This window comes from Sturnira hondurensis, unplaced genomic scaffold (genome assembly GCF_014824575.4).
Source record: "Sturnira hondurensis isolate 20B ecotype Veracruz unplaced genomic scaffold, ASM1482457v3 Scaffold0009244, whole genome shotgun sequence".
Lineage (NCBI taxonomy): Eukaryota > Metazoa > Chordata > Mammalia > Chiroptera > Phyllostomidae > Sturnira > Sturnira hondurensis.
The window spans coordinates 2817536-2832306 of record NW_028081875.1 but is presented as its reverse complement, the minus strand read 5'-3'; positions in this window follow the sequence as shown (position 1 = coordinate 2832306).

Here is a 14771-nt window from a genome sequence, read left to right as displayed (position 1 = left end):
ACCAGTGTTTTGAATGGTGCATCTGATAGGTTGGCTATTTCTTCATCGCTTAGTTTTATTTTTTCTGGAGCTTTGATCTGTTTTTTCATTTGGGTCATTTTTTGTTGTTGTTTCAGTATGCCTGTTATGTAGTAAGGAGCAGAGCCTTAGGTGTTCACCAGGGCAGAGCTACCCAAGTCCATGTGTTGTGACACTCTCAGTGTGGCAGGGGTCTGAGAGGGAACAGCGTTTCTTGTTCCACTCTCTGCCAGGTTCTGGTCACTTCTGCAGCCACCCACATGCAAGTTGGGCCATTCTGGTGCTGATTTCTAGGTGGGTGGGTCTGTGTAGAAGATACAAATTTAACAAGTAAACTAAACAAACAAGGTCCTAAAAGTAATAATTAGAGCAGCAGTGTTACTAAGGAACCTGGGAAGGGTAATAGCCACATTAAGCTAGGGAGCCAGGAGGTCAGGGTATCCCTAATTCCTTGGCCCTGTTGATTATATTTCTGTAGCCACTCTGCCTGTTCATAAATTTTCCTTATGTTAGTTTCACCCATTCCAGTTTTATTTACAGTGCAGCAGGTTTTATTGATAACAATGCATACCCCACCTTGTTCTGCTAAAAGATAGTCAAGGGTGAGGCAGTTATCCATGACTACATTTGCCAGTGAGTCTACTGATCTTGATAGTGCAGCTAAAGTATTGCTGGTATCTTTGGAGACTTCCTCTATAATTTTAGTGATTTCCCTCAGAGTGGCCTGATGGTAGGCAAAGCCTCCCTAAAAGGCTGGAGTGGCTATAGTGGCAGCAGCTCCAGCAACTACTAGACCAAAAGCTCACTTTTTTTCTGCTAAGAGATGGGCTTCCAGGACTGTGGGTTATGTTTGTATGGTAAGGTCTTGGGGTTACAAGGTCCCTAAGGTAAAGTCACCCCCATTTTAAAGTTGCTGAGATGTGTATAAGCAATAGCTTCTTGAAGTTCTGGATGATCTGTTAGTCAGTTATTAGGAGTCCCATGTAGTCAGATGAGGCCTGGGGATGCTGCAATAACTGTGGCATTGGTAGAATTGTATTTGTTAAGGAGGGCATATGGCAAGGAGCAAAGGCAATCCTTAAGGGGGCCTAAGTTATTTCCCTGATCTTCCCTCCTGTAGGAGGTGGTAGAAATTTTGCTGGTATCTCTGGAAGGGATTGGTCTAGCTTGTCAGTCCTGCTGGAATGAGTAAAATTAATAATGTCTGAGCAGGAATCGATCAAATCTGGGGATGACTTAGTAGGTATTAAAGAGGCTGGATTTAATATATTACAGGCCTTTACAGTTCTTTACAGTTACATAAGGATTGTCCAGAAGAAGGGCCTGATATTTGGTCAGTCTATTTCCTGTTACCTTTCCATTTCTAAAACTCCTTGTACCTGATGTGGAGTTAAGACCTCTAACTTCTGCCTGAGAGTTAGTTTAGCAGCTTCCTCGGTTAGCATGGTTGTGGATGCAACTGCTCTTAGACATGGAGGCCACCTGTTTGCTACAGTATCCAGTTTTTTTAGAGAAATATGCATCCAGTTAAAGTTCATTCCCCAGTCTTTGGACGAAGACCCCTAAAGCTATTCCTTGCTTCTCTGCTATGCATAGAGAGAAAGGCTTGTTTAAGTTAGAGATGCCTAAGGCTGGGGCCTTGGCTATAACCTGCTTGCTTTTATTAAAAACCCGATCACATTCCTTTTTTCATATAATGGGTTCAGTGTCTGGTCCCTTAGTAGCTTTGTACAAAGGTTTGGCAATGAGCCCAAAGTTGGGGATCCAGATCCTACAGAATCCTGCCATTATTAAAAAGCAGCAAAGCTGCTGTTTAGTAGCAGATGGAGTTACTTCAGTAATGCCTTTAATTATCTCCTATGATAGTTGCCTAGACTCAGGAGTCAAAATATAACCTAAATAATTTACTTTTTGTTTGGCAATATGAGCCTTTCTCTTTGATACCTAATATCCTCTTTTAGCTAAGAAATTCAGAGTCTGGATGGTATTTTGAACAGAAGCCTCCTTGGTGGGGCTATAGATTAGTATGTCATCTACCTATTGTAAAATGGCTCCTCCTTGTAACTGTAGCTCTCTAAGATTTTTTTCGAATACCCTAGCAAACAGGTACAGACTGTCCCTGAACCCTTGTGGCAATACAGTCCAAGTGTATTGCTGATGTGTCATTGTCTTTGGATCAGTCCACTCAAAAGCAAACAAACACTGAGAGTCAGGAAGCAAAGGGATGCAGAAGAGGGTATCTTTCAAATCTAGCACTGAATACCACTGAACATCATCAGATCTGCGAGAGCAAGGTATAAGGGTTAGCTACTCTTAGATATAAAGGGACTAGTGCTTCATTGACTAGCTTTAGATCCTCGACTAGCCTATGCTCTCCCGTGGGTTTTATCACTGGTAAGATGAGAGAGTTGCAAGCAGATTGACAAGAAACTATGAGCCATGTTGTATAAATTTAGTTATGATGGGCTGAAACCCTTCCAAAGCCTCTCATTTAAAAGGATACTGTTGCCTGTTAGGATAATCTGGCCTAGGTTTCAACTGGATTTTAATTGGTAATGCAGTCTTTTCTTTTCCCAGAATCCTTGACTCCCAAACTAGTGTGTTTTCTGTGTCCAGGACCAAACTTGGGATTTCTTCCTGGTTTTGGTTACTACTGATTATCATGACCTTAACTCAAGTGGCTCTTCAGGGAACAATAAGATGGTTCCCATACGGGCTAAAAGATCCCGGCCTAACAGAGGAGTAGGGCACTGAGGAACAATAAAAAAGGAGTGTTTGAATATTTGACTCTTAAATTGGCAAGTGATAGGGAATGTATAGAAATAGACCCTAACATTTCCTTCGACACTCATTATCTTAGCTGATCTGGAGGAAAGAAGTCCAAAGTAAGAGTTACGGACAGAATAAGTGGCCCCAGTACCAACAAGAAAGTTGATTTTCTCATCTGACACATCCAGAGTTACCTGGGACTCCTTGGTAGAGATGGAAATATGTGTATTCCCTGGGGCTGACCTGTTCTTTGGGCACCCTCAATCCTTGAGAGTAGCCATAGCCTTGGACGATGACCCCTTTACACTCTTGGAATAGAGGCAGTCTACTTTCCAGTGCCAGGGGTCAGAACTGATGTTATGGCATAGAGGACAGGGTCCCAGAGGTGGTTGAGTGCAGTTCTTTGCCCAGTGTCTGGGGTGCTTGCACTTATAACAGGTCTGATCCTTTTGCCCCTGATTCTTTTGAGACCTCCCTGAGATCCCCTGGTGGGGCTGGTTTCCATCAATAGCACTATTAAAGACTTGTACAAGGAGCTCAGCTTGCTTCTCCCTTTTCTCCTTTCCCTTTTTTCTTTCCTTTAAATCCCTATTATTAAAGATTGGAAAGGCTGTGTCTGTGAGCTGGTCTAGTGGGGTCTGCAGGTCCATTTGTAATTTCTGAAGCTTGCTACAAACATCAGGGGCAGACTGACTTATAAAATGCTATCCTATCAAGATTTGACACTCCAGGGATGATGGATCCAAGTCCGTATATTTTTGGACTATTAGTCAGTTTCTGAAGAGTGCTGGGCTCTTTACATTGCCCTGGGCGACCCTAATCTTTTCATAATTTACAGGTTTCTTGATGCAGTTTCTCATTCTTGCCAGTAGGCAATTTTGGGGAACCCCCCTGCCTAGTTTCAGGAGCTGAAACCCACCAAGGCTAAGGCTGAGTGAGCAGCCTTCAGACCATAGGCCACTAGGGAGACAAAGCTTATCTCCCTGGCAGGCGTGCCACTTCTGCTCCTTTTTCCATAACTGGCCTCCGATGCTTGATCAGTTAGCCAATGACAGGAAAGATTTCCCAAGTGGAGAATCATGTAAGACAGACATGATCATGTGGAGGCCCCAGCGAAGGACTTGGGGGCTATGGAGAAAGGGGGTGATGGACCCTTGCCCCCCATTTTTGACGAAGTCTGAGTCCTCAGTTTGTCTGTGACAAGTCTCTGAGAATTCTTTGGCTATCTGCCTCCTCTGCCTGACTGAAGCCTGAAAACAATGACAGAGGGTGGTGTAGCCTTGTGCTGGGAATGGTGAGTTCCCAGGATGATCTGGCATGAGAAAGAATTCCTAACAATCCTGTGAAACATGCTTTGCTAAGAATGCTTTTAGTTAAATGATAAAGGCCCGAGCAGAAAAAGAGTTTATGTTCTCAAAGTTCTGTAGCCTTTTAGCTGACAGACCCTGATTTAGAAGAAGCCCTAATGGTTCTTTGTATACTGACTACTGTTTCCTGCCTGACAATGATTAATAAGTTGTACCTGAACTCATGTGCAAAAAAAAAACCAATAAAAGCCTGTCTAGGCAAGGGTCAGCCTGCTCTCCCCTTGGTGGCCAGGCCATTCTGAGGCTCTCCCACCTTGAAGCAGCAGCCGTGCTGTCCCCTTTCCTCCACAGGACTTGGTAGTCCATGTGAATTTGTTTCATGTCTCATCCATGACACCGTGGGCACTGCTGGTCAGTGTACACATCAGGCAATCTATTATTGCATCCCTACTCTGGAGTCCCATATGAGTATTGTATGCCCATTCAAATTCTTGATCTGGGATGGCTTGGGTGGCATGCTAGTTAGTGCCAGGGTTCTGGGTATGCAGCTGGTCTGCATGTTTATGGGCCTCCACCCAGATCCACGGTTTCTTATCTGGGGAGCAGCAGCTGGTCAGGATTATGTACAAATCCATCCATGACATATTAAAGGCTAAAGTAAGTATCTGGAAATTGCTAGTGAAACATGAAGGGTCCTCTGAAAAACTCGATAGCATGTCTTTATATTGTAAATCAGTTATAAAGAAGGGCACTTGTACCCTTATAGGGCCTTCGGCACCTGCTATCTCCCTCAAGGGTAGGACTGTAGGAGTGGTAGGGAGATAAAAAGTGCCACTCTTAGTATGTCCTGCTGGCCACATTTTTCCCTCAGCTTGTAGCTCTGGGTTGTCCATAGCATAAGGTGGTGGAGAGGTTGATCCCTCTAAGGTAGGCAGGGGCAGAGACTCCCGAACTCTTGGGTCCCCTTAATCTCCCTTGGGAGACAAAGAAGGGTATTTTTTTGTGGGGAATAAAGGAGGGTATTTTCTAGTTTACCAACACTTGGGCTTGTAGGTTCTGTCAGGGTGGGGATGGAGCAAAACTAAGTGCAGAGCCATAAATGCCTGCATGTAAGGAATTTCAGACCATTTGCTTTCTCTTCAGCAGAATAGAGCTAATTGTAGGATAGTATTATAATTCTTGCTCCCATCTTCAGGCCCTTCAGGCCATCTCTCCATCCACTAATTTATATTGGATTCAAATTGTTACAAAAGAAAACTAATCTCTTCCTTTTTAATTTTTTAGGGTCAAATTTATTGCATTGCTAAGAATGCAATTCAATGGTGATTTGGAAGGGATGGAAGGTGTGGCTCCCATCTTGACTGTGGTGATACTAAAGAGAAGGAAAAGACACAAAGGTACTCCTTTGCAATCTAGAGGTGACCCTCTTTGCTTGCCTCAGGAGCTTTTCTAGTGGGCCAGAGGGTGTCCCTTGGGATCCCTCCAACCTACCAGACATCTCTAGTGAAAGATATCCTAGTGAGAAAGATACTCCCTTTCAATGTAGAGGTGTCCCTCTTTCCCTGCCTCAGGAACTTTCCCAGTGGTCCACAGGGCATCTGCCAGGATCCCATCTAGTGGTGAAAGAAATCCTAGTAAGTGTCAGCTGATAGAAATCTAAAAGACTTGAGAGGATTGCCACAGCAGTCTAGTCTTGTTTCTTTTTCTATGGTTAATTCAGAGGTTCTGAGTTCCCTGGACACCATTTGCGTAGTTCATGGTCTTATTGAGTGTCCAGTCTGCAAAGAACCGTTGGGAAGTAACCAGCCCAGCATCCTTGAGCAATTGCCTATAATCCCAATGACCCTAGATCCACTGTTGTACCCAGGTAGCCTAAGTAACTTTCCTTCCCTCATCTCCTTACAGAGACCCTCATCTTCCTGTAAGCCTTCAGGTCTGGGACAAAGGAAGGGTCTTATTAGCAAAATAGTTTCTGGCCCCATAAACCAACAAGAGGCACACCAAGATGACCTTATTATAAAATGACTCTTTTCCAAATCACAAAAAAGATCCTCAGGTATTCTATCTAAATTTCCAGAGCTTTAAGAAACTGTACCTGAATCTGAAATTTCCCCAGAAGGGACCTCAAGAGGTGTCTAAAGGCCCTCCCTTCATACTGGAAGTGGATCTCATAGAAGAATGATGGAGAGGGGAAATTAAAATACCTCTAGAGGGGTGAGTAAACACCTTAGAATTCCAAATTCAAGTAATTGGGTAAGAATGACTCCACGTGGCCATTCTGGTAACAAATGACCAGTAGGCATCTGTTAGGCAGCTCTGAGCAATGTTGCTGCTTGCAATGATAGTATATACATGCTGAAGTTAGGAGTGACTCATTCCTGCAACTATACTTAGTGATGGGACTATCAGTGATCCTGAAATAGTTATTCTCGGTACAAAGACATCCAGAACCCTTCCTACACAAAAGGCAAGTGGAGTATGGGTGCAGGTATAAAGGCCAAAATTGAGCCAGTGAGAACAAACATAAAAGACTATCTGTGTGCCTGATGAAGGGACTACAAAAGGAAGACATAATGCAGGCGAGGTAGTGACTAATATCCTGCAGGGAAGGACAAACTATACCTATGGAGGAGTGGCTGCAGGTTGGGGCAGTGTCTGGTGGTTTTCACAGTGTGCCTGACTGATGTGTGAACATTTTCTTGCACCTGGCAGGGGCTAAGGCTAACTCCATTCTGCACCCAGGTTATCTTATTATGGGTATTCAAGCAGTGGGCACCCTTGTGGCTTTTAACTGCCCAACCCGTGCCTGCAATTTAGTGGCCAACCTTCCACCAAAGAACATCAGACTCACCAAAATGGAATAGATGACAGCGAAAAGCGGCATTCCTTGGTGTCAGTGCAGCAAAGGGGGAGTACAAGTTTGGCATCATCTCCTAGCAGACTCTCCAAAACTGTCACGGGAGGGCACAGGTTAACCAGGTTCTTGGTGATTGCAAGGAATTGAACTAAACACACAGAGTTAATAGCAGAAAGGAAGAGAGAGATTTATTAAATGATAGTACAATTTACAGAACATGGTCAACCCAGTGGGGGCTGCAATCTCACCAACAGGGCACTAGGGTTCCCTTTTCTCCACATCTTCTCCAACATTTGTTGTTTGTTGCTTTGTTTATGGCGGCCATTCAGATGGGTGTGAAGTGCTTTCTTATTGTTGTTTTAATTTCCAACTCTCTGATAGTGACGCTGAGCATCTTTTCATATGTCTCTGTACCCTCTATATGTCCTCCTTGGAGAAGTGTCTGTTCCAAGTCTTTTTCCTCCCAACATCTTTTTACTTAAAAGAATGCATATGACCAGTACTCACTCAATTATTCTGCCTCCCTCCCCCATTTCCTCACTTTCTTTCCCTTTCTTTCTCTTTTTGTCTCTTTCCTTACTGTTGGTGGGATTGCAAACTGGTACAATCATTATGAAAAACAGTATGATATTCTCTCAGAAAACTAAAATTGGACCTGCCCCTTGACCTAGCAATTCCACTGCTGGGACTGTATCCTAAGAACCCTAAAACACCAATCCAAAAGAACCTATGCACCCCAATGTTCATAGCAGCACAATTTACAATAGCCAAGAGTTGGAAGCAACCTAGGTGCCCATCAGTAAATGAATGGATCAAGAAACTATGGTACATATACACAGTGGAATTCTATGCAGCAGAAAGAAAGAAAGAGCTCCTACCTTTTGCAATAGCATGGATGGAACTGGAAAGCATTATGCTGAGTGAAATAAGCCAGGTGTTGAAGGAAAAATACTATATGATCTCACCTTTAACAGGAATCTAAACAACAAAACAAACAAGCAAGCAAAATATAACCAAAGACACTGAAATAGAGAACAGGGGAACAGTGACCAGAAGGGATAGGGGAGGAAATTTCAGGGGAAATAGGGGAGGTATTTAGAGGAACAAATATAAAGGATACATGGACAACTAAGAAAGGTGTTCCAAGTCTCTTGACCATTTAAAATTTTTTTTTGTCTTCCTGGAGTGGAGTTGTGTGAGTTCTTTATATATTTTGGATACCAAACCCTTGTCTGAGGTATCATTGGCAAATATGTTTTCCCATACAGTTGGTTCTCTTTTCATTTTAAAGCTGTTTTCCTTAGCTCTGCAGAAGCTTTTTATGAGCTTTTGATGAGATTCCATTTGTTTATTCTTTTCTTCATGTCCCTTGCTCTAGGGGACATATTGGTAAAAATGTTGCTGTGTGAAATATCTGAGATTTTCCTGCCTATGTTCTCATCTAGGACTTTAATGGTGCCACGATTTATATTTAAATCTTTTATGCACCTTGAATTAATTTTTGTGTGTGGTATAAGTTGGTGGTCATGTTTTATTTTTTTTGCAGGTAGCTGTCCAGATCTCCCAACACCATTTGTTGAAGATGCTATTTTTACTTCATTTCATGTTTCTCCCAGTTTTGTCAAATATTAATTGACCACAGAGACTTGTGTTTATTTCTGGGCTCTCTGTTCTGTTCCATTGGTCTATGTGCCTGTTTTTATGCCAGTACCAGGCTGTTTTGATTACAGTGGCTTTGTAATGCAGTTTGATATCAGGTATTGTCATTCCTCTTATATTACTCTTCTTTCTCAAGATTGATCCAGCTATGTGGAATTGTTTATGGTTCCATATAAATTTTTGAAGCGTTTGGTCTATATCTGTGAAATATGCCATTGGTACTTTAATAGGCATTGCATTGTATCTATAAATTGCTTTGGATAGTATGGACATTTTGATGATGTTAATTCTTCCAATCCATGAACACTTTATATGTTTCCATTTGTTTGCGTCTTTCTCAATTTTTTTCTTCAGTGTTGTGTAGATTTCTGAGTTTTACCTGTTTCATTAGGTTTTTTTCCTACGTACTATATTTTTCTTGTTGCCATATAAAATGGGATTTTTTTCCGATTTTTGTTTCTGGTGTTTCATTGTTGGCATACAAAAATGCCTTCGATTTCTGGATATTGACTTTGTATCCCTCTGTTTTGCCCAATTCATTTTTTGTCAAGCAGTTCTTTTGCAGAATCTATAGGATTTCTGTGTATACTATCATGTTATCTGCAAATAACAACAATTTTGTTTCCTCCTTTCCAAGTTGGATGCCTTTTATTTCCTTTTCTTGTCTGATTGCTGTGGCTAGGAATTCCAATACTATGTTGTCAAATAGAAGTGGTAAGAGTGGACATCCTTGACTTGTCCTCGAACCTAGTGGGAAAGCTTTTAGTTTTTGCTCATTTGGAATGATGTTGGCTGTATGTTTTTCATACATGGCCTTTATTATGTTCAGGTATGGTTCTTCTACTCCCACTTTGCTGAATTTTTTAATTATAAATGGGTGCTGTACTTTATTAAGTGCTTTTTCCACATCTGTTGATATAATTATATGATTTTTGTCTTTTTTGTTTATGTGAGGTATTATATTTATTGATTTACAAATGTGGTATCATCCTTATAGCCCTGGAATGAATCCAACTTAATCATGGTGTGTGATATTTTTAATGTATTGCTGGATATGGTTTGCCAATATTTTCTGAGGATTTTAGCATCTATGTTTATCAGTGATATTAACCTATAGTTTTCCTTCTTCATTGTGCCTTTATCTCATTTTGGGGTTAGGTTGATGCTGGCTTCAGAAAAAGCATTTGAGAGTCTTCTCTTTTGGGGGCGGGGGGTGGAATAGTCTTGGAAGGATAGGGATTAGCTCTTCCTTAAAAGTTTTGCAAAATTCTCTCGTGCAACTCTCCACTCCATGGATTTTGTGTCTGGAAGGTTTTTGATCACTGCTTCAGTTTTACCAGCTGTTATTGGTCTTTTCAGTTTTCTGATTCTTTTCCATTAAGTTTTGGAAGACTGTATTTTTCTAGAAATTTGTCCACTTAACCCAGGTTTCAAACTTCTTGGCCTATAGTTGTTCATAGTAATTCCTTACAATCCTCTGTATTTCTGTGGTATCAGTTGTAGTCTCTCTTCTCTCATTTCTGATTGTGTTTATTTGGGTTCTCTCTCTCTTTTTTTCATGATGAGTCTGTTTAAAGGCTTGTTGATATTGTTTATCTTTTGAAAGAAGCTCCTGGATATATTAGTTCTTGAAATTTTTCTTGTAGTCTCTATGTCATTTAAAACTGCTCTAATCTTGGATATTTCCTTCCAATTGCTCTGGGCTTTATATGATGTTGTTCCTCCAGTTCTTGTAGATGTCAGGTTTGGTTGTTTATTTGAAATGTTTATATCTTAATTAGGTAAGCATATACTGGTAATAACTTCCCTCAAGAGATGCCTTCACTGTGCCCCATAAGTTTGGGATTGTGTGTGTTTGTTTTCAATTTTTTTCTGGAAACTTTTTGATTTCTTCCTCGATCTCATTATTAATCCTTTTTTTGTTGTTTACTAGCATGCTATTCAGTCTCGATGAATGGGGATATTTTTGTAGTTTTTCCTATCTTGGGGAAACTACAGAGAGGGAAGGAAACCAGGATTCATATCTATGATTTGGAAAAGAAGGAAGAAACAAGGATCCAACTAGAACGGGATGAAGAACAAGAATGCCAAAAAATGAGGAGAGGCTTAGGAATATTTGGGACAACTTTAAGCATTCCAACATCCAAATCATGGCAGTGCTGGAAAGGAAAGAGGATGAGCAAGATATTGAAAGCTTATTTGAACAAATAATGAAGGAGAACTCCCCTGATATGGCAAAGGAAATAGACTTCCAAGAAGTCCAGGAAGGCCAGAGAGTCCCAAGGAAAGTGGATCCCAGGAGCAATGTACCAAGACACATCATAATTAAGTTACCTAAGATTAAATATAGGAAGAGAATTTTAAAAGCAGCAAGAGGAAAGAAAAGAGGTCCCTACAAAGGAGTACCAATAAGGCTATCAGCTGATTTCTCAAAAGAAATCTTGCAGGCAAGAATGGGCTGGAAAAAAGTACTCAAACTTTTGAAAGGCAAAGATCTGCACCCAAGATTACTGTATCCCGCAAAGCTATCATTTAGAATGAAAGGGCAGATAAAGGGCTTCCAAGATAAGAGAAAGATAAAAGAGGTCTTATTATATGAAATGTTAAAGGGACTTATCTAAGAAAAAGAAGATAAAAATATGAACAGTAAAATGACAAAAAACTCACACCTATCAACAACTGAACCTAAAAACAAACAATAAAACCTAAGCAAACAGCTAATACAGGAACTGAATCACAGAACTGGAGATCACACAGAGGGTTATCAGTGGGGAGGGGGAGAGGAAGAATGGGGGTATAGATACAGGGAATAAGAAGCAGAATAGGTAGGCACAAAATAGACAGGGAGAGCTTTTCCACTGTTTGACCACAAAAGGCCCCTGCCTACCTCGATATCTATTAACCCTCTCCCAGAACTGGGTGAAGAGGCGTTTGTGAAATGTTACTCTGAGAAGAACTGGGAAGAAGATGATTCCAGTTCTACCACCAGTTCCATTCAATGTTAAACCTGTTTTTATCCCTTACTCACAACCCAAGGAGTTATGCACCAGGAACCTGAGAGAACCAATGTTTATGAAAATGTTTTGAAATCTGTCCTGCTGCTTTTCTTCCAGACACCATGGAAGTGATAGCAAGCTAAAAATAGGAAGATGGTGGCAGAGTAGGACAAAGGATTTTGCTTCCCTCCACTTGCTGGAGAAAAACTGGGCTGATCTGCAGAGGAGCGTAGCAGATACTCAACAGGGACCCAGTATATAGGAAGGCAGGACTCCAGAAAGTGTAACGGACACTGAATGACCAGAGGTTGAGGAGAGGAGAGGACTGCAGATCAACAAGGTATGAGGTAACAGTGCAGAGGCTGCAGGCCCTCCGCCGGGCTGCGCCAGGGCCCTGGCAGGGTCGCTCCGGTCTCTGAGAGCGGAGGGTGGGCAACAACAACCCTGGGAGAGAGACAGTCATCAGCACCCTCCCTATCTGGCAGGGCACAGGTTGGAAAACACCAGGAGAGGTCGGTTTGCCTGTAGTGGCAGAGAGAGGAGTGGGCATTGGGAAGGAAATCAGAGAGATCTGATAACCCGTGGAATCAGGCTGTGGTTGCTGGCTTAGGGAAGTGAGTCGCCCCTGTGTTCCCACAGTCACAGGGAGCTGCAGGCTACTGGCACGGCCCCTGGAAGAGTGCCAGTTGCCAGCTTGATCCCTACCCAGCCGGGCACAGACTGAGAAGCAACAGGAGTCAGTTGTTGTTGCTGGTCTGGGGAACTGAGAGCATGGGACTTGAGCTGTCACTCTCACAGTCTTGGGGAGCTGCGGGCTACTGGCAGGGCCCCTTGTAGAGTGCCAGGAGCCAGTTCCCTCCCTACCTTGTCAGCACAGACTGAGAGCACTGGAGTCAGGCTGCGGCTGCTGGCTTGGAAGAATTGTGAGTCGCCCTGTGTGTTCAGCCTCAGCACTGGGAAAGGTCCAAGCCCACACCTGCGAAACAGGAAAGCCTGGCTGGTAGCTCCTGCCTACATGCCAGGCCAGGGCTGGGAAGCCTGGTGAAAAACCTGCTCTCAGTGGAGAGCCGGAGTGTGGTGCCAGTCTGGATCTGGGGAGGGCACTGGCGAGACCAGCTGAGTTCACCGAGAGGAGAGAAAGGCCACACTAATAGCTCCTCAGGCTGCTGTAGCTAGTGAGACCAGAAGAAAAGGTTTGACCAGCTGGAAACCAACCAGAGGAGTAGGTGGAAGTGCAGAACACCAAGATACCTGCAGGAGATTGCACCACTGAATTTCACAGGTATCCTACCACAGAAGTTCACACCATAAACCCAGGGAACCAGAACAGATCACTTTAAGAAGCTGAAGCCAACAAGAACAGCAACACAAACAATGGGAAGACAAAGAAACAATCCCCAAATGAAAGAAAAGGAGGAAGTCTCAGAAAGAATGTTAGATGAAATAGAGGCAAGCCAACTATCAGATATTGAATTCAAAGCACTGGTTATCAGGAAATTCAAAGAGCTTACAACGAGCTACCAGAAACTACAGGGGAGCTATAATGAACTCTTTGCAAACTATATCAACATGAAAAAAGAAATAGAAACCATTAATAAAGGCCAAGAGGAAATGAAAAATACAATTTCTGAACTGAAGAACACAGTAGAAGGTATGAAGAATAGAATCAATGAGGCAGAAGATAGCATAAGTGAGATAGAAGACAGGATAGAAAGAATCTCCCAGACGGACCAAGTAAGGGAAAAGAAACTCAGGAAAAATGAGAATAATTTAAGCAAAATGCAAGACAACATGCAACGGAATAATATCTGAATAATAGGAATACCAGAAGGAGAGGAAGAAGAACAAGGGATAGAAAACCTATTTGAAAGAGTAATAACGGGAAATTTTCCTAAGTTGAGGAGAGAGAAAGTCACATGGATCCAGGAATTGCAGAGACTCCCAATCAGGTGGAACCCAAAGAGTCCTACTGCAAGACATATCATCATTAAAATGGCAAATCTCCAAGACAAAGACAAAATCCTAAAGGCAGCAAGGGAGAAAAAAGAAGTGACATACAAGGGGGTCCCAATAAGGCTGGCTACTGACTTCTCAATGGAAACATTCCAAGCAAGAAGAGAATGGCAAGAAATATCCCAAGCAATGAGAAACAGAGGCCTACAACCAAGGCTACTTTACCCAACAAGGCTCTCATTCAAGATAGAAAGCCAAATAAAGAGCTTCCAAGGCAAAAGAAGTCTAAAAGAATATGCCTCCACCAAACCAGCTCTACAAGAATTACTAAAAGGGCTGCTTTAAGGAAAGGAAGGAAAAGAGAGAGACAGAGAGGAACACAGGTGAACAAATAAGAATGAATAAGTACCTTTCAATAATAACCTTAAATGTAAATGGATTAAATGCACCAATTAAAAGAGATAGAATAGCTGAATGCATAAGAAAGCATGACCCACACATATGCTGCCTACAAGAGACCCACAACAGGTCAAAAGACTACCACAGACTAAAAGTGAAAGGATGGAAAGAAATTTTCCAAGCAAATGGACAAGAAAAAAACCCGGGGTAGCAATTCTCATATCAGACAAAAGAGACTTCAAAAACAGCGCCATAAAGAGAGACCCAGAAGGTCACTTCATAATACTCAAATTAAGAAGACATTAATATCGTAAATATATATGCACCCAACATAGGAGCACCCAAATATATAAAGAAAATCCTAGAGGACCTCAAGAAAGATATTGAGAGCAACACAATTATAGTAGGGGATTTTAACACCCCACTGTAAAATGGAGAAATCTTCCAAACAAAATATCAACAAAGATATTGCAGCATTAAATGACACCCTAGATTAAATCGACCAAATTGATATATATATAGAGAGAGAGCACTCCATCCCAAAGAAGCTAAATACACATTCTTTTCAAATGCACATGGAACATTTTCAAAGATAGATCACATGATAGGACACAAAATGAGTCTCAATAAATTCAGGAAAATAGAAATCATACCAAGCATTTTCTCTGATCACAAGGGACTTAAATTGGAAACCAACCCGACAGGAAAAAAATCAAAACACCCAAAACCATGGAGACTGAACAGTATGCTATTAAACAAAAACTGGGTCAAGACTGAAATTAGGGAAGAAATCAGAAAGCTTCTGGAAACAAA